Below are 19,074 nucleotides of genomic sequence, written 5' to 3'. Positions count from 1 at the left end.
CAAATGTAGAATTATAGACTCTTAAATTCTATAGATTTAGCCCAGAATACAATGAAATCACAAATTTTAAAGTATCCAGAGCGATTCAAGCAGAATTCACCAGTTCCTGGAATAACCAAGAAAAAGAATGTGACCAGAATACATTTCAAGGTTCCAGAATTAAAACAGTTTTTCTATTACAAAGTCCACTTAAGTGAAACTTTACAGAAGAAATACCATGTTACACTGCACATTAAAAAAAAAAAAACTTTTATATCATTGTATAACGCATTTAACATAATGAGCAGTCATCAGTATGAAAAATAAGTGTATTTCCTCTATTTTAAGATATAATTTTCTTCATAATTTAAAGTTTCAGAAATTGGGATCCAGCTCATAACAACATGTAAAATTAAAATAGGGTTTTTTCCCTAAAAAAAGAATAAATTATTAAATTGATGGTACACTCCACAAAAAATGGCAACTAAGAAATGAGGAGACATGGCACTATACGTGGTAAATACTCGCCATGAATACTTCCTTTAACCCTTCTGGCAAACCTTTCAGGAGAGAGATTTTATCATCCCCTTTCTAGATGAGGAGACTACAGCTTAGAAAGGCTCAGTACGTTGCCCAAGATCACACATCTGACTCTAAACTCAGACTCTCAACCACTGCAATGTGCTGCATCCTCATCTACTATGTTACTCTCACCAGATAGATTTATAGACTTCTTTTTTTAATGGAGCACGGAGAACTTAATATTGGGCTGTCCTAAATCAAGCTTGTTTTTTTATCTCCACATTCCTCACAGTCCCCACCATCTACCTGTCTATTCCTACACCTCTTACCTGAGCTCCAGACCCGAATTTCCAACTATCAAATGAAGGCAACTGATTATTCCAGAGCTGCACTGTCCAATGGTAGCCACTAGCCACGTGTGGCTGTTGAGCACTTGAAATGTGCTAGTGAGACTGAGGAGCTGAATTTTTAATATTATTTTATTGTCATTAAAAGTTAAATGTAGGGCTTCCCTGGTGGCGCAGTGGTTGAGAGTCCGCCTGCCGATGCAGGGGATACGGGTTCGTGCCCCGGTCTGGGAAGATCCCACATGCCGCGGAGCGGCTGGGCCCGTGAGCCATGGCCGCTGAGCCTGCGCATACGGAGCCTGTGCTCTGCAACGGGAGTGGCCACAACAGTGAGAGGCCCGCATACCGCAAAAAAAAAAAAAAAAAAAAGTTAAATGTAAAAACTGGTAATTCAGTTACTGAAAATTTTAAGCATGTTTGAAACAAGTTGGATATGTGAATCTATTTTTTCAACTGTAAATTTTTATGAACTCTAAATACAGATCAAGTATTTCTGATACAATCTTCGCATCTGAATTAAGATATGCTATAAAAGTATACAATTGATTTTAAATACTTAGTATGAAGAAATAATGTAAAATGGCTCATTAATAATTTTTTAAATGACATGTTTCAACATGTTGAAAATGACATTTTGGATGCACTGGGTTAAATAAAATATATTATAAAATTATGAAATCTAACCATTTCTTTTTACTCTATAATGTGGCTACTCAAATTTTCATTATGAAAGTGGCTCATACTACATGTCTACTGGACAGTGCCCTTCCTAGAGATTCCTGTTGCCCTCACCACAGCCGTCAATAGCTCAATGAATGGCATCACCATCCCTCTAGGGCAATGCTGTCCTACAGAACCTTCTCTGATCATGAAAGTGTTCCATATCTGATGATGACTGGATGGTGGTGGTGATAATTGTTTCTGACTCACAGAATCCCTAGGTTATTGTGGAGACAGAGTTGTTAGGAGACTGGAGAATACCACCTATTATTCTGACTTTCCTCTGGGGGAAGAGGTAGTCGGTACCAAAACTTGCAGACCAGGGTTAGGCAGCAGAACTTTCTGTGACAATGACAATGTTCTATATCTGCACCATCCGACACAGACGCCACGAGTCCCATCTGGCTACTGAGTACATGAAATACGGCTAGTGCACCTGAAGAACTAAATTTTAAATCTTAATTCATTTAAATCAGTTTAAATTTAAATACCCATATATAGTGGCTACTGTATTAGGCAGCACTGCTTCTAACCTACCTGCTCCATCTGGAAGTCTGGAAGTCACCTTAGTCTCCTGCCTCACCACCAACTGCCCCTTCTCCCACGAAAGTACACACACACACACACACACACACACACACACAGATATTCAATTAGCCAGCCCTGTGTTCTTTAAAGATTTCATTTCGGTATGCTTCTCTATCCCCACTGTCACTACTTTCTTTTTCAGGCTTTAACAAGATTAAGGCCACAGCCTCCTAGTTGGCCTCCTCACTTAGCCTCCTCCTACCCACTCCCTGTAAAATGTAAATAAAATTTGTTATTTCCTTTACACGAAAGTCTCCAAAGTCTTGGCATTGCCCCAAGGTAAAACTCTAGACTCTAATATGATTGACAAAGCCCTCCATGATCCAAACCCCATTTCCAGCCTCATCTTTCACCACTCCCGTCCACCTCCCAATTCTTGCTCATATCATTAACCCTCATCATGCTCTATTAAAACTGCCTGTGTACTTGTCTCCTTCAATGTCTCTAGCATCCTGAGAGCAGAGACAGCGTCTCAAAAATTATATTGCTAAGATGGAGCACAATACACAGTACACAAATGAAGCATACTAGAGTTTCTATAAATATTTTTTGAATGAGGGAAGAAAAGGGAAAAAAGAAAAAAGGAAACAGATGTGTACTCTGGGACAACTATGAAAATAAAAAATTTGTAAAGCAGATATTTTTGCTATATTATTTAAAAGAATTTTAATATGAATTTAAGTAAAGAATCAACCCCTAATTTCAAGGAAATCATGATTGGTGCTTTTAAGAAAGGCATATAAAAAACTTGCTATGTAGAAATACATACTATATTACCTGCATTTGTGAGTTTAAACCTAAAGAATAATTTATATTCTTTTTCTTTTTTAATATTTACTTCTACTTATTTATTTGGTTGCGCTGGGTCTTAGTTGCAGCAGGCATGCTCCTTAGTTGCAGCTCGCCGGCTCCTTAGTTGTGGCATGCGAACTCTTGGTTGTGGGATCTAGTTCCCTGACCAGGGAGGGTGGAGTCTTATCCACTGCACCACCAGGGAAGTCCCTATATCTATTTTCAATTAACTTATTTTCAATAACCAGGAATACAGATAGAAATTGCTGCTCTATTAAAATCAAGAAATACTAAGCCTAAGCAGTACTCCAATTATTTCAGAATGGATTCAGAAACTTGGCAACACTAGAAAATTAACAGCAAACCACTAGAAAAACCATCAGAAAAATCAAGTGAAATGTCCAATAACACCACTTTCAATAACTTCTTCTACTTTATAACTTTCTACTTATGCATGGGAGAAAAATATCAAGCAAAGTTCAGCCTAAATTTGATACAGCAGTTTAGAAAGGGATGCAAAACTATCTGAAATGGGCTTTCCCGGTGGCGCAGTGGTTGACAGTCCGCCTGCCGATGCAGGGGACACAGGTTCGTGCCCCGGTCCGGGAGGTCCCACATGCCGCAGAGTGGCTAGGCCCGTGAGCCATGGCCACTGAGCCTGCGCGTCCAGAGCCTGTGCTCCGCAACGGGAGAGGCCACAACAGTGAGAGGCCCGTGTATCAAAAAAAAAACAAACCTATCTGAAATACTCGAAATTATCTGCCACTAATGAAAGCGAAGTGAATACTGCCATGAGGGTAGAAAAGTCACCTGTGTGGCATCTGAAAGGATGGGTCCTGAAAGATCTGAAGGCATGTACGCAAAAATACTGTTGTAAAACACAGCTACTTTTTGTTTCAGAAGAAATCCTGAGCCTCTCGGATCTTTAATAACTTCTTACTGATTAATCATAAGTTCAACTTAGTCTTTCTTCCTTGAAAGAAAAGGTCAGCAACAGTAAATTCTATATGTATGAGGAGAAAAATCATACATATACACAGAAGGGGAAAAAGTCAGGTAGAAATGAATTTAAAAACCTGTGTAATCAGCCACATTAACAGGTTAAAAGAAAAAAAGACTGTCTCAATAGATATGAAAATGTATCAGGTAGATTTTAACATTTATTAATGATTAAAAATATTAACAAATTAGGAAGAGAAGGAAACTATCTCAATCTAACAAAGGATAGGTGCAAAGGCAAATAAGTGTCTGTAGGGGAACAGGCACCTCTGCTGCTGCATGTCTGGTGACCTGTAGCATTCTGAGTCTAGGCAGAACGCTTCTGACCTCCTCCTGCCCCCCATGCACCACCCCCAACCCCAGTCCCACCGCCAAGAACAGGAGAGGATGGGAGGCCTACAAGAGGCAGCTACCAGGCCATCTCCCACAGTTCCCCTCTCTCCCTTGGAGGCTGTCATGAGAGAGTGTCTCTTTGCTGCCTGGAGTCTGATGAGGCAGGAGACTTTCAGCCCTACCCATCTCAGAACAGAGCTGTAGAATATGAAACCACGTAGGGGCAAATTAGAATGGGCTCCTTAGTGATAGGGCATCCCACAGCTCACTGTAGTCATCAGCAATGGTTTTGTTTTGGTGTCATCCTTTTTGGCCTGTGGGACAAGAGTCATAGAGAGCTGGCATCTTTGGCTCCACTGCCCACGTAAGTGATAAACTGTCTGACCCGGAAGTGTTCATTGTATCTATACCAGTCAAATCAGTCAGACCTTGGTCTTGGTCTTGGCCTTGCCTTGTCTTGTGTGTGTGTGCCTGACAACACCATACTTCACAGCAAAGAATTAGCTGCCCCAGCAACCACTGATTTGCCTTTTCTAGAAATTTCATGTAAATAAAATTATAAATGGCAGTTTTTTCCCTGAGCAAAACATTTTTTTTTTTTTTTTTTTTCTTTTTGCGGTATGCGGGCCTCTCACTGTTGTGGCCTCTCCCGTTGCGGAGCACAGGCTCCGGATGCGCAGGCCCAGCGGCCATGGCTCACGGGCCCAGCCGCTCCGCGGCATATGGGATCCTCCCAGACCGGGGCACGAACCCGTATCCCCTGCATCGGCAGGCGGACTCTCAACCACTGCGCCACCAGGGAGGCCCTGAGCAAAACATTTTTGAGGTTCATTTATGTTGCTAAATGTATCAGTAGTTGTTCCTTCTTATTACTCAGTAGTATTCCATTATATGAATATACTGTATTTTGCTTATCAACTCATCAGTTGATGGACATTTGGATGGCTTCTGAGATTTGCTATTAAGAATAATGCTGCTATGAATATCTGCACACAAGTCTTTGTGTGGACATATGTTTTCATTTCTCTTGGCTAGATACCTGAGTCGAATGGTTGAGGACATACAGTAAATACATGTTTAATTTAAGAAACTACCAAACTGTTTTCCAAAATCAGTGTAATATTTAACATTCCTACCAACAATGTATAAGAATCTCAGTTTCTCCACATCCTTGCTAATACTTGGTACTTCAATCTTTGGACTTTACCATTCTAGTGGGTATGCAGTGGCATCATACTGTGAGTTTAATTTGCATTTTCCTAATGAATAATGATGGTGAGCATCTTTTTCAAGTGCTTACTGCCATCAAGATATCTTCTTTGGTGAAGTGCCTACTCAAATCTTTTGCCCATTTTGGGGGGGTGATGTTTATCTTATTTTTTTTTTGTAAGAGTTCTTTAGATATTCTGAATGTTAAGTCCTTTACCAGATATGTGATTTGCAACTATCCTCTCCTGAGGATAGTTCTCTTTTGTATTTTCTTAATGAATTCTTTTGAAAAGCAAAATTTTCTAATTTTGATAAAAGCCAATTTATCAATATTTTTCTTTTATGAGGCATGTTTTTGGTGTCATATCTAACCCAAGGTCTCAAAGATTCTCCTATGTGGTGAGGCTTGAGGTTCACTTTTTTTTTTTTTTTTTGCATATTGAGATCTAATTGTTGTAGTACCTTTTGTTGAAAAGTCTATCCTTTCTTCCACTGAATTACCCTCTCACCTTTGTTGAAAATTAATTAACCATATATGTGTGTTTGTATCTGGACTTAATTCCATTGATGTCTACGTCTGTCTCTATGCTGATACCACTCCTGTTACTAACCATGACAGTCACTGACAGACAATGAATGTCAAGACATTCCTGGAAAAAAACAAGGTGAGAGCACTTACTCTACCAGGTATGAAGACTTACTATAAAGCTATAGTAACTAAGACAGTCTGGCACTGGACCGAGACAGAGAAACCAGTAGAACACAACAGAGAGCCTCAATTTATTACAAAGCAGTTGAAAAAGGAAGGAACTGTCAATAAATGATGCTGAGAAAATCAGGAACCAAATGGGAAAAAAATAAACCTCACAGCATATGCAAAAATCAATTATAGGCAGATCATGGTGCTATATGAGAAAAGTATAGCAACAACACTTCCAGAAAATAACAGAAGAGTAACTTCATGACCTTAGAGTAGGAAAAGATTTCTTAAACAGGACATAAAAAGCACCAACCATATAAAGGAAAACATTAACTGGACTACACTAAAATTAAGAATCCAGTTCTTCAAAAGACACCATTAAGAGAACAAAACAGCAAACCATAGAGTAGAGTGGAAATATTCGCGACACAAATAACCAAAGAAGGGCTCATTTCCAAAATACATAACTCCTATAAATTAATTAGAACAAGAAAGATAATCCAACAGAAAACTGAGCAAGATATCTGAATAAGCACTTCACGAAAGGTTCTCCAAATGACCAAAAGACAGAAAGGTATTTAACCTCATTTGTAACTGGTGAAAAGCAAATTAAAACTATAAGATACCACTATAAATCAATCCACCAGAATGGCTGAAATTAATAACACTGACAGTAATGGCAAGGATATAGAACAAAAGAAACTCTCAAATACTGCTTCAGGGCATGTAAGTTTGTACAACTACATAGGAATAGTTGGCACTTATCTAGTAAAATTGCACATACGCATACTCTATCACTGAGCACTTTTTTTTTTTTTTTTTTTTTTGCGGGATGCGGGCCTCTCACTGTTGTGGCCTCTCCCGTTGCGGAGCACAGGCTCCGGACGCGCAGGCTCAGCGGCCATGGCTCACGGGCCCAGCCGCTCCGCGGCATGTGGGATCTTCCCGGACCGGGGCACAAACCCGTGTCCCCTGCATCGGCAGGCAGACTCTCAACCACTGCGCCACCAGGGAAGCCCTCTATCACTGAGCACTTTTATTCCTGGCTATGAAGGCATCAAAAATACGTGCACCAAAAGACTTGTGTAATAACGGTCATAGTGGCATAATTCATAATGCCCCAAAACTGGAAACAACCTAAATATCCATCATTAAAAAAATGAATAAGTTGTGATGAACAGAATACTATTTAGCGATGAAAATGACTAAACTACAGCTACACACAACAAATCTAAATCTCACAAAATGTTGAGTCAAAGAAGCCAGACATGAAAGAATATATACAACATGATTCTATGCATATAAAGTTGGAAAACAGATAAAACTAAATAATAGAATTATATGAAGAAAAGCAAGAAAATGATTCCAGTGCAAGTCAGGACAGTAGTTACCTTTATAGGGAAAGGAATGGGTTGTGATTGGTAAGGGGCAAAGAAAGTTTTTAGAACGCTGGCAAGGTCCTAATGTTTGACCTAGATGATGGTTATACCAGTGTTTATTCCATAAGTTATCAAGCTATACATTTGTTTTATACACTTTTCTAAATGTCTGTTACATTCAAGAAGGGCTTCAAGAGGGAATTAATTCCTTCAATTGATAAGTTATATTCCCATAATAAAATTATGTTTAAGGTCCAAACTTCTACTTCGTGAAATGTTTTCACAATTTCAGAGATGTTTAACTGAAGTTCAGACAATGAGTTACCTAATTTCCATGAAAAGGGCTTTTAAACAAAAAAGGAAAAAGAAGGAAAAAATGAAAAGAATATACATACACACACATAAAGGGGCTGTCAGATGGAAACCATTGTCTATTCATCTCACAGCACACCATATTAAAGAAAGCTAAAAGGAATACAAGGTTTAGCTTCATTCTGGGTGAACCACTAAAAATGAGAGTTCATATGGACTTCAGGTGACAGTGATGTGTTAATGAAAGTTCACCAGTTATAATAAATGTCCCACTCTGGTGGGAGACTGATAATGGGGGAGGCTATGCATGGGTGGGGGCAGGGATTCTATGGGAAATCTCTACCTCCACTCAATTTTGCTGAAAACCTAAAGCTGCTCTAAAAAATAAACTCTTTAAAGTGTTCAAGAGTTGCTGTATCTCTAAAGCACAGCTCTGATCATGTGTCTCCTAATTAAAAACCTTCAATAGCTAGCAACACAGTATCTCAAGATTGGAAGGAACCTTAAAAATTACTCATTCAATGCCTGGAACACAACAGGGGATGCAGTACCTCATAAAAACATTCACACCATCACTGGACAGCAATGATTTACAAAGTCCATAGGGAATAGTAAAATGGAAGGTTGCAGGAGAGGGAAAATCAAGAACACTACATGTATTTCTGGCTTGAACAACTGGTAGTGTCATTTAACAAATTAAGGAACATCAGAAAAGAGAGGAATCATACATTTAGTTTTGGATGTGCTGAGTGTAAGGGGCATCCAAGTGGAAATACTGGATAACAATAGCCCTTAGACACAAAAGAGCGGTAAAAGCTGAAGACAGAAAAATGAATATCAGCATACAGATGAAAAATGAAATAGAAAATGAGATGAATATGACCTAGCAATCCCATTACTGGGCATATACCCTGAGAAAACCATAATTCAAAGAGTCATGTACCACAGTGTTCATTGAAGCACTGTTTACAATAGCCAGGACATGGAAGCAACCTAAATGCCCATCGACAGATGAATGGATAAAGAAGATATGGCACATATATACAATGGAATATATTACTCAGCCATTAAAAAAATGAAATTGAGTTATCTGTAGTGAGGTGGATGGACCTAGAGACTGCCATACAGAGTGAAGTCAAGTCAGAAAGAGAAAAACAAATACCGTATGCTAACACATATATATGGAATCTAAAAAAAAAAAAAAAGGGGGGGTTCTGAAGAACCTAGGGGCAGGACAGGAATAAAGACGCAGACGTAGAGAATGGACCTGAGGACACGGGGAGGAGGAAGGGGAAGCTGGGACGAAGTGAGAGAGTGGCATGGACATATATACACTACCAAACGTAAAATAGATAGCTAGTGGGAAGCAGCCGCATAGCACAGGGAGATCAGCTCGGTGCTTTGTGACCACCTAGAGGGGTGGGATAGGGAGGGTGGGAGGGAGACGCAAGAAGGAGGGGATATGGGGATATATGTATATGTATAGCTGATTCACTTTGTTAAAAAGCAGCAACTAACACACCATTGTAAAGCAATTATACTCCAATAAAGATGTTAAAAAAATAAAAATAAAAGGTTTCTACTAAAAAAAAAAAAAAGAAGAAGAAGAAAGAAAATGAGATGAGCCAGAGAAATTCAAACATTTAATGAATGGTAGAAAAAGATTCAACAAAGGTGACTGGAAAGAGAGCCCAGAGAACCGGGAAGAACAGAAGCATAATCTAAAGATCCCAAAAGAAGTGAGAGTTTTACAAAAGGAGAAATCTACTGTGTCGAACACAGCTGTAGTGGGCAATCTTAAAAATGGCTCTGAATGCTGTCTGCCTCTGAGTATTCATGCTCTTGTGGACTCCTCTCTTGCCTGTGCTGGACCTAGTGACCCCCTTCAAATGAACAGGATACAGCAAAAGTGACAGACTGTCACTTCTGAGGTTAGGTCACAAAAAGACTGGCTAGTAACTCCCCTCCTCAATCTCCTTGATAGAGGGCTCGACCCATGTTGTGAGTAATCCTATGCAGAGACCCAAATGGCAAAGAGACTGATTTCTCCATCAAACAGCAAGCAAGGACCTCAGGCCTGCCACGAGCCACATGACTGAGCTGGACTCAGACCCTCCCCCAGCTGAGCTTTGAGATGACCAGTCCTAGTCAACATCTGATTGCAGCCTTATGAATGACCCTGAATCTCACACACCAAACCCAGATGCCTGCCAAAGAAACTGTGAAACAATAAATGTTTGTTGTTTTAAGTTAAGTTTGGGGGTAATTTGTTACATAGCAATAGACAACTAGTACAGATGCTAAGAGGTTAAATAAATGGAGAGAAAAATAGCCAGTGTATTTAAAGAAAGCCGTTAGTAATCCCAGCAAACATTTCAGTGAAATTGTGGCAACAGAAACGAGACAAATAGATTGAGAAGAAAATTACAGGTGAAGAAATGGAAACATAAAGCAAACGTAGACAACTTCCTCAACAAATTCTGGCTGTAAAGCAAAGAGCAAAGCAACTTAAAGCAAAAGGCAAAGAAGTATGAAGTTGGAGAAGAATCTGTTGTCAAAAATGAGAGACTTCTCTTAAAGTTTAAGTGATGATAAAAACAAGCCAGTTGGGGGATTTCCCTGGTGGTCCAGTGGTTAAGACTCCGTGCTCCCAATGCAGTGGGTCCCAGTTCGATCCCTGGTCAGGGAACTAGATCCCACATGCTGCAACTAAGACCTGGCGCAGCCAAATAAGTAAATAAATATTAAAAAAAAAAAAAAAAGAAGAAGCCAGTTGTGTGGGGAAATACACTCTCAAGGAACTTCATTCCATTACTAAGAAACTCCTCTAAAAGTTCTCAGTACCTCTCTGCCTTCACTGAAAGCTGGCTTTCCCAGGATGCCTCTTCCCATGCAGCCCTTTCAAGTGGAGGCTATGAAGTCTCTCAACGTGTTTTTGGGAAACGAGGCAGGTACCCTTCTTTCCTCCACTGCCACCTCCAGACCACTACTCCTGAACCCTCATATAAAATCCTTGTTACTCGGATTTTCATGCTACTCAGCAACACAGTCTTCTACCTCCATCTCTTCACTATCAGCTAGTGATGACCTGGACACCCTCCACACTCAGCGAGGATACGCTGGCAGCTAGTTTACATCGCCTCTATCTTCTACGCCACCACTCCTGGATCTTTCCAATACTATAAACCTGGATGAGGCAGCTAACACCAGTTCCTCTAACCCAGAGGTCCCCAACCTTTTTGGCACCAGGGACTGGTTTCGTGGAAAACAATTCTCCCACGGCCAGGGTGGGGGTCGGGGGGCTGGTGGATGGTTCAGGCGGTGATGCAAGCGGTGGGGAGCAGCAGATTACACTTCGCTTGCTCGCCTCTCACATCCTCCTGCCGTGCAGCCCAGGAGTTGGGGACCCCTGCCCTAACCCATCACCTGCAGTAAGCAGATCTCCATTCTCTGCGGCTAGCCATTTACAACTAGTTGTGACTTCACTTAATTGTACCATTCTCCATTCAGTCATCAAATATTTAGTAAGTATCTGTTATTTGCTTAGTAGAGAACACATGACAGTCCCTCTTCTCATGAAATCTAGGACATTATTTTCCACAAAGACAGCATGAAAAGATCTAACTGAAGTCTAGACACATTACGACTACTACATTTCCTTTATTAATCAGTCTGGGAACCATGTCAGTTCTAGAAAACTAGAATTATTGTCTGATGTGACCTAGTGAATCCATGCTGTATCCCAGCAATCACCTGTCCCCTGACAAGGCTTCTAAAACTACTTTTTAACTTTTTAAATAATCTGTTCTAAAATATTGCCATAATTCAATTAGATTCCTCAATCTGTAAGTGTGTAACTGTGCTGCCCTAAACAGTAGCCACTAGTCACAGTGGCTATTTAAATTAATTGCAATAAAATTAACAATGCAGTTTCTCCGTCACACTGGCCACATTTCAAGTGTTCAAAAAGCACATGTAACTAGTGGCTACTGTATTTGATGGTCAAGGATAGAATATTTCTATCATCACCCAAAGTTCTATTAAACAGTGCTGGTCTAAAGTTTTTGGTATTCACTTCCTTCTTCCCCGGAAAAAGTTAACATGAGATCATTTTCCAGTCTCCTGAGCCCTCTCTGGGGCTCCAAGACATCCTAAGGAATTCCATACTTCAGGATCATTACCACCATCATCAAAGTCACCATGCTCAAAATCACCACCACCACCACAATGTCATCATCAGGGCAGCTGATTTTTATTGAGTACTTGCTGTATTCCAAGCATTTTATTAAAAGCTTTATGAGCATTAGCTCATTTATTCTTCACAACAATCACATCAGACAGGACTATTATTCTCATCTAATGAGAGTTTAACTGAGTTTTAGACAATAAAGTTTCTCATCCAAAGTTACATAGCTAGGAAGTGACTGCAATCCACAGTTTAAGCCAATTAATCATGTAATTATTTTGCCTTTTTAAGACAACACACTTTTTCACAGAAAGGAGAAGTGATGCCCACACCTCACACGAGCACTCAACATTCCAGCCAGACCAGACTCTCTTCAGATCACTCTACCTGCCCTGCAGCTTTCTTGCCTTTCTTGCCTTTGGGTCCTGCACATGCTGTTCCCTCTGCCTGCATCCTTTTCATCTGGCCAAATACTACTTATCCTTAAGATCTCATCTCAGATCTTCCTACAATCCATCCTATGAGCCAATTCATGCAACTAAATAAACCACTAACTAATTTGACTTTTACACAAACCTATGCTTCTGTTCAATCAGAGAATATTAAAAGTAACACTAAATGGCTTCACTACCATTTAACTGGAAACAAAGTAATTCACAAACGTTTTCCCCACACAATACGCAAAACAATACTTAACTTAAAAACCAAAGGTCGGGGCCTCCCTGGTGGTGCAGTGGTTAAGAATCCACCTGCCAACGCAGGAGACACTGGTGCAAGCCCTGGTCTGGGAAGACCCCACATGCCACGGAGCAACTAAGCCCGTGCGCCAAAACTGCTCAGCCTGCGCACCTAGAGCCCACACACTGCAACGAAGAGTAGCCCCCGCTCGCCACAACTAGAGAAAGCCCACGCGCAGCAACGAAGACCCAACGCAGCCAAAAATTAATTAATTAATTAATTTTTTTTTTTTTTTTTTTTTAAAGAGAGCTTTAAAACCAAAGGTCAGGGGAATGACTACTAATGAGTTTGGGGCTTCTTTTTGGGAGGATGAAATGTTCTAAAATTGATCGTGGTGATGACCAAAAGAATTTAATTGTACACTTTAATGGGTGAATCGTATGGTATGTGGGTTGTCTCTCAATAAAGCTGTGATTTAAAAAAAAAAAAAAGCTCTGCAGGTAGCTAGACTTAAATTATAAAAACAAATATTAAGCCTGTAAAAAAAAATACACAGGGGATAAAAATACTTGTTATATTTATGCAATTTTGAAATAGCTAAATGCTGTGTTATTGCACAAAATTTCACTGGTTAGGATAAACAAGAAACTGGAAACAGTGTCTGCCTTCAGGAGTACTGGATGGGACAGAAGAGACTTATTTTTTTCCCTGTATACTTTAACTTCTGATTTGATACATGCATTAGAAAAATAAGTGTACATATAATTAGTAACAACAGTGTCATAACTCTCCTTAGTACAAGTATAAACTCCCAGGTTGCATATTTTGTTCTGAAAAGAATAAAGAATGAAATATATATGTTTTTAAAAATCAGTCAAAAGAAGTAAAAAACTGAAAGATTCTTACATTTGTCTCATCTCACACTAAAAAGCATTTAGTCATTTCTCTGTTATTAGACATTATAATCAGGCAGAATTCTTGCTCACCCAACAGTCTGACACATCTTTAAACAATGACACAGTTGAACATTCCCTCCTCCTTGAAAACTTCCTTTCCTTCATTTCTAGTACATCACACTCTCCTGGTTTTCCTCCTACCTCAATAACCTCTTATTAATCTCCTTTGCTGAATTCCTCTTCACTTCCCAAGAAGGTGTCCAGAAGGTAAGTTCCATGAAGGTGGGAATTTTTGTCAGCTTTGTTCACTACTGTATTCCCAAAGGCTAAAAAAAGTACCCAGAACCATACTCAATAAATAACTGTTGAATGAATAAATGAATGAATCAGCACCTCCAGGCTCACATTTTGAAAAGCCATAGAAGTAAACTATATTCCACATAACCTTTATGCTTAATTTACTGTATTACATTATATTTCTCTGAAAATTTATAATCAATACACTGTTTATTATTGGATTAGCCAAAATACTTCATTCCCTGCTCTTTCTCCATCGATGTGTTTTACACAGTATGTGCAAAACGCACATTTAACAGCTCTTATACTACTTCTAAAAGCATAAACGGGGCTTCCCTGGTGGCGCAGTGGTTGAGAGTCCGCCTGCCGACGCAGGGGACACAGGTTTGTGCCCTGGTCCGGGAAGATCCCACATGCCGCGGAGCGGCTGGGCCCGTGAGCCATGGCCGCTGAGCCTGCGCGTCCGGAGCCTGTGCTCTGCAACGGGAGAGGCCACAACGGTGAGAGGCCCGCGTACCGAGAAAAAAAAAAAAAAAAAAAAAAGCTACATAAAAGCATAAACGTAGCATAGAAAAAGAGCAGCTGTTGCTATGGGAATTTTCACTTTTGTTTCTAGTACTAACATTGAATTAACACAATGACATACTTATCTGACTTTAGTAATTAAAAAAAAGGGGGGGACACCCCAGTAGACTTAACTAAGATATCACAGTAATGACTAGCAAGCCACATTTCTTGAAAAATAAAACGTACCAGTTTTCTCAGCCTTAAGAAATTCTAAAGAGAAATAGAACACTTCTACCTTACATTTTCCCCAAAACATATGATTGCATTCCAACAAGAAGAATCACATCCCACTGTCAGCCATGGAAATGTCATTTTAGCACTGTACAAAGTTTCACCGCTATTTTAGTTCACATTTGTCCCCATGTGTACCCCTTTAAATCAAAGTATAATTTATAAGCCAAACCCAGATATGTGAATTTTAGTCTTTCCTTCTAAGTGACTAATCCAATATCAAAACAATTATTGTACCAACTTATAATTTGACCTGTCGGAATACAATTAAATCTTTAGTTTATAATTACAAATTGGACCACACCCTTTCTCACTTAATAGCTATTATATCATCTGTTTCCTACAAGTTTCGTCAAGCAGAAATATTTGCTAGAATAATCTGCTCATTAAGTAGGCATGTTAAAAAAGGCACCTACTGACACTCATTCTGTATATTTCTCTCTCGGGTTATGGGAAAGCACTTCCCTGGCTATGTTCCCAAATAAATTGAGTAAGCCTTTGGAAAGTCACTGCTTAAACTCCATTTCATGACGGTTTCCCTTCCTCCATAAATGAATTACTGAGAGTCATGGCTACTTCCATCCATTACATAACAAATGTCAAACTCAGGGCCTGTTTTCCGAGGAAGAAATAGCTTAAATGATATTAACTGATAGGTAAGGCCAGTGAATACTGTAATCTAATAGGGAGCAGGAATCCAGAAAAGAAGATTCTGATTTAATGTGCTAGGTTGTGAAACACTGAAGTGAAGAACGTTGAACACTGTTTACTCTTAGTAACATCTCCCTATACAACGACAGACACACGCCCCCAAAATGTTACTAAAGTGCATTTTAAAAGCACCTGACTCCAAGAACATTTCTGAGAAATTGAGGGACCTACCAAAAAAAAAATTATTCCACTTCACTTTTTTTTTTTTTTTTTTTTTGCGGTTCGCGGGCCTCTCACTGCTGTGGTCTTTCCCGTTGCGGAGCACAGGCTCCGGACGCGCAGGCTCAGCGGCCATGGCTCACGGGCCCAGCCGCTCCGCGGCATGTGGGATCTTCCCAGACCGGGGCACGAACCTGTGTCCCCTGCATCAGCAGGCGGACTCTCAACCACTACGCCACCAGGGAAGCCCTCCACTTCACTTTTAAAGTGTCTAATAAAGACACGTGCAATTGAGAAATTTTCGAAATCTCCAATAACTAAGTGTTAATTAAGTGTAAATTTACAACAATTAAACACAAAATAGCTGTCAAGGTTTACTAAAACATGAGTTGTAAAAGACAGTTGTGCTTCAAAACATTTAAGCATGTTTCGCATAATTAGCGCCAACAGAACTATTCAAATTGTTCATTGTATCCATCCAAAGCAGTCAACCAGAACCACGTGCGACTACTCCTCAGAAACGTGTCTTCCAAAGCAACCACCTGATCCTCAGGCCCTCTCTTAAGGGGCCAGGATAGAGCTCTGAAAACGAGGTGGCATAGAGATCGTTCAGGCACAGAAGAAAGACTGGAAGATAACGCCTTTAAGGAACTAAGTGTACTGGGACCTATTCCCCAATGTTGCTGCCAGAAGGAAGTTGTCTAACCCAAGATCTCGCTCTTCTTGAACGGTGCAGAGCTCCAAACCCATCCACGCTCACACCCCGAGCCAAAAGCAGAGGGATTCTCCCCCCGCCGACGCCCCACCCGCTCCGCCTGGAGGAAAAAAAGAAAAAAAGACCCCAAATCCTAAAGTAGAGATGTGAGACCTAGTGCAATAGCTTCTCCAACTGCCTCAAAGGCAACATCCACAGCTCATCTTCCTTCTGGAAGCCAACCCTCCATCTCCTACCTGACCACTTCATAGCAGGAAAAAAACGAGAATCCTCGTCTCTTTCAACGCTGTACATCAATACCCCAACCCCAGACCCAGCCGACCGCACCCCAGCCTCCCGGGGCTCCGCGAGGCGTACACCTCCCCACCTCGCGCGCAACACCAAGCCTCAGAAGCCGGGCGCCAGCAGCCGCCGCCGCCGCCGCCGCCCCCGAGATCGTCGGTGGGCTGGGTGGGGCCACCCTCCCGGACGTCCCATCCCCCCGGCAGGGCGCGGAGGGGGAGGGGTCCCCGCGCCTCACCTACGGCTCCGCCCTCCCCGGGGGCGCGCTGCCGGGACCCAGCCAGGGCCGTGAGGAGGAGCGGGCGGAGGAGAGCCGAGGGGCCTAGCGCCAGCAACGGGCGGGAAGCTCCAGGCGCCGCCCGACCCCGAGCTGCCGCCACTGCGGCCGTCTCACCCTGCTCAGGGCTGCCGCTGCCGCTGCCGCTGCTGCCCGGGCGCCGTCGCCGCCGCCGCCACCACCGCTACCGCCGCCGCCGCCGCCGCCGCCGCCGCCACCACCACCACAGCCACAGCTCGGCCCGGGCGCCGACGTCACCGCGCCCCGCCCCCTGCGCGATTTCCCCAGCCCCGCCCCGGGCTGACGTCAGCGCGAGCCCCGCCCCCGCCCGACCGCGCCCGGTCGGCGTCCCGCAGCCTCCCGGGAGCGCGACTCGGGCGCGCGCGGGCCTCGGGCACTTTCCGGGGTCTGGCGGGTGGGGGCTCTGGGCTGTTGGCCGGCGCGGGCGCACACGCGCACACGGCAGGCGTCGGTCGGGCGGCGTCTGTCTCCTCCCGCTTGCCGTAGGAGGCAATGCGGCGCAGACAGTGGGCCGCCGCCTCAGCCGCTGCCTCAGGGGGCTAGTCACGCAGAGCCCGGGGCTAGCCGCCCCGAGGAGCCTGGCGCCCGCGGACAGGTGGGCTTCCCGCCCTAAGGCCCTCGGGCTGCCCGCACGGCCCGGGAGACGCCGCCAGCGGCCTGTTCGCGGTTCGCCTCGGCGGCCGGGGAGGGAGGGAGGGCGGCGCGGACGGTCGTCCCGGTCCTCGCGGGCGGCAGCTGGCCCGGCGTCGGGCTCCCCAGTTTCTGGTACCGAAGCTCAGACGGGTTTCCTTGTCGGAGCCACGCACCGTTAATGTAAGGCCGTAGGTAAGCTATCGCTGCACTAAGAAAGTAAGAGTGATTTGAATCGTGTTTATTCCCGGCTGGCGATTGTTTTATCAGTAACTCTAAACGCCCCTGAGAGCAGTTGAGTCACCGCCAGCGTCCACGCCCTCGTGGCCCCACTGTCGCTTTCCTGTCCCTCGTCGGGGTTCTCGTCCCTTCATTCGTCATCGCATCCCCATCCCGCCCAGCGTCCCCCAGCCTGCTGTACAGTCGCCCCCTTCCGTAGGGTCCGCACGCGGCCGCCGCTGTGAGGACCGCTGCCGGGGGACGCTCGGTCCTGCCAAATGAAGCATCCTAAAGTGTTTCATTTTCTCGGGCACCCGACTTCACTCAGGAATACGCCAACTTCCTGTGAATGTTTCTCACGAGCCTTCTTATCTGACTGCTGATCCGCTCGTCCTGCTGCTCCCCAGCGGTGTGGTGAGATGAAGGGAAAGCAAAGTGGACTCCTCTTATCTTTCTAGTTTCCATTCTGCCAGTGTCTACGTGTGTGACCTTGGGAAAATCCCATTACTCCTGGGTCCTGCTTTTCGTAACTGTAAAAGGGGGTGTGAACGACATGTCTCAGATCTATCCCATCCCTGAAATGTAGGGATCTGAAGAATGTGAGATGCTAAGCATTGTTATTCATGCACGGGAGTACTGTCCATATCACAGACTCAGAAATTTTTTTGGTTTCTTTTTTGTCATTCCACTGTTCTTTTTTCTTATTTCCTACTCTGCCCCACATATCTTTTTTTAAACCTACGCTTAGGATTTTTTTTTTTAATTAAAGCTGGCTGAGTGCATGCATTCGTTGCCTCTTCTTCCTGGAACCCCATTAAAATGCTAATAAAGGAATGAAAAAATGATACAAACCCGTACAAAACAGAAAATGGGAAGGAAGCCACCAAGAGATTTTTTTTTTCTAATGTTACACACAGAAAGTGGGTGAGGTCTGGTTAAACAAAATGGAAGAAACCATAATGTGGAATAGGCATTGGGGGGGTACTGCAGCTGAAGAAGGAGGCCTACCTGCCAGAAGTGATTTAGAGAAACTGAAATTTGGAGACACTGACAAGACAGAGCAAGAGTGAGAAGCAGGGCTGAAAACAAGGACACTAAATAAAGGTCTCTATGTAGAACAGCAGAACCCTCCCTATACCTCAGATACAATAGCTAGGCATTTATCCCAGGCTAAAAGTCAAGCTTTTTTATCATCTCAGGGGAGCATTTGATGACTAAGAGTAAAGCATTCTTTATTCTGGCACAATAGCCAGTTTCCTACCCACTCACCCTAGAGGCAAGTTGGCAAGACCCTCCCAAGTTGTAAAGATGCGTCATCAGCATCC

General features: G+C 42.8%; 2 protein-coding genes across 6 annotated transcripts in view; one reads left to right on the top strand and one right to left on the bottom strand.

Moving 5' to 3' along the window:
* The window catches only part of ERC1 (ELKS/RAB6-interacting/CAST family member 1), a 388,985-nt gene extending 371,896 nt beyond the window's left edge, over nt 1-17,089 (bottom strand). For 3 of the 5 annotated variants that reach the window (XM_082635263.1, XM_082635267.1, XM_082635268.1), the window contains exon 1: nt 16,997-17,089. The gene's annotated coding sequence lies outside the window, so the exon portion shown is untranslated. The other 2 variants (XM_082635264.1, XM_082635265.1) reach the window with 2 other exon arrangements.
* A 175-nt stretch (nt 17,090-17,264) lies between these two features.
* Nucleotides 17,265-19,074, top strand: part of RAD52 (RAD52 homolog, DNA repair protein) — a 56,535-nt gene continuing 54,725 nt past the window's right edge. Inside the window, exon 1 of the mRNA XM_082635286.1 lies at nt 17,265-17,725. The gene's annotated coding sequence lies outside the window, so the exon portion shown is untranslated. The remainder of the gene's footprint in view (nt 17,726-19,074) is intronic.

Source organism: Mesoplodon mirus (assembly GCF_964341445.2).
Source record: "Mesoplodon mirus genome assembly, chromosome: 11".
NCBI classification, from domain to species: Eukaryota; Metazoa; Chordata; class Mammalia; order Artiodactyla; family Ziphiidae; genus Mesoplodon; species Mesoplodon mirus.
The sequence above is the reverse complement of the archived record's forward strand: the minus strand, read 5'-3'. Positions and strand labels throughout refer to the sequence as shown.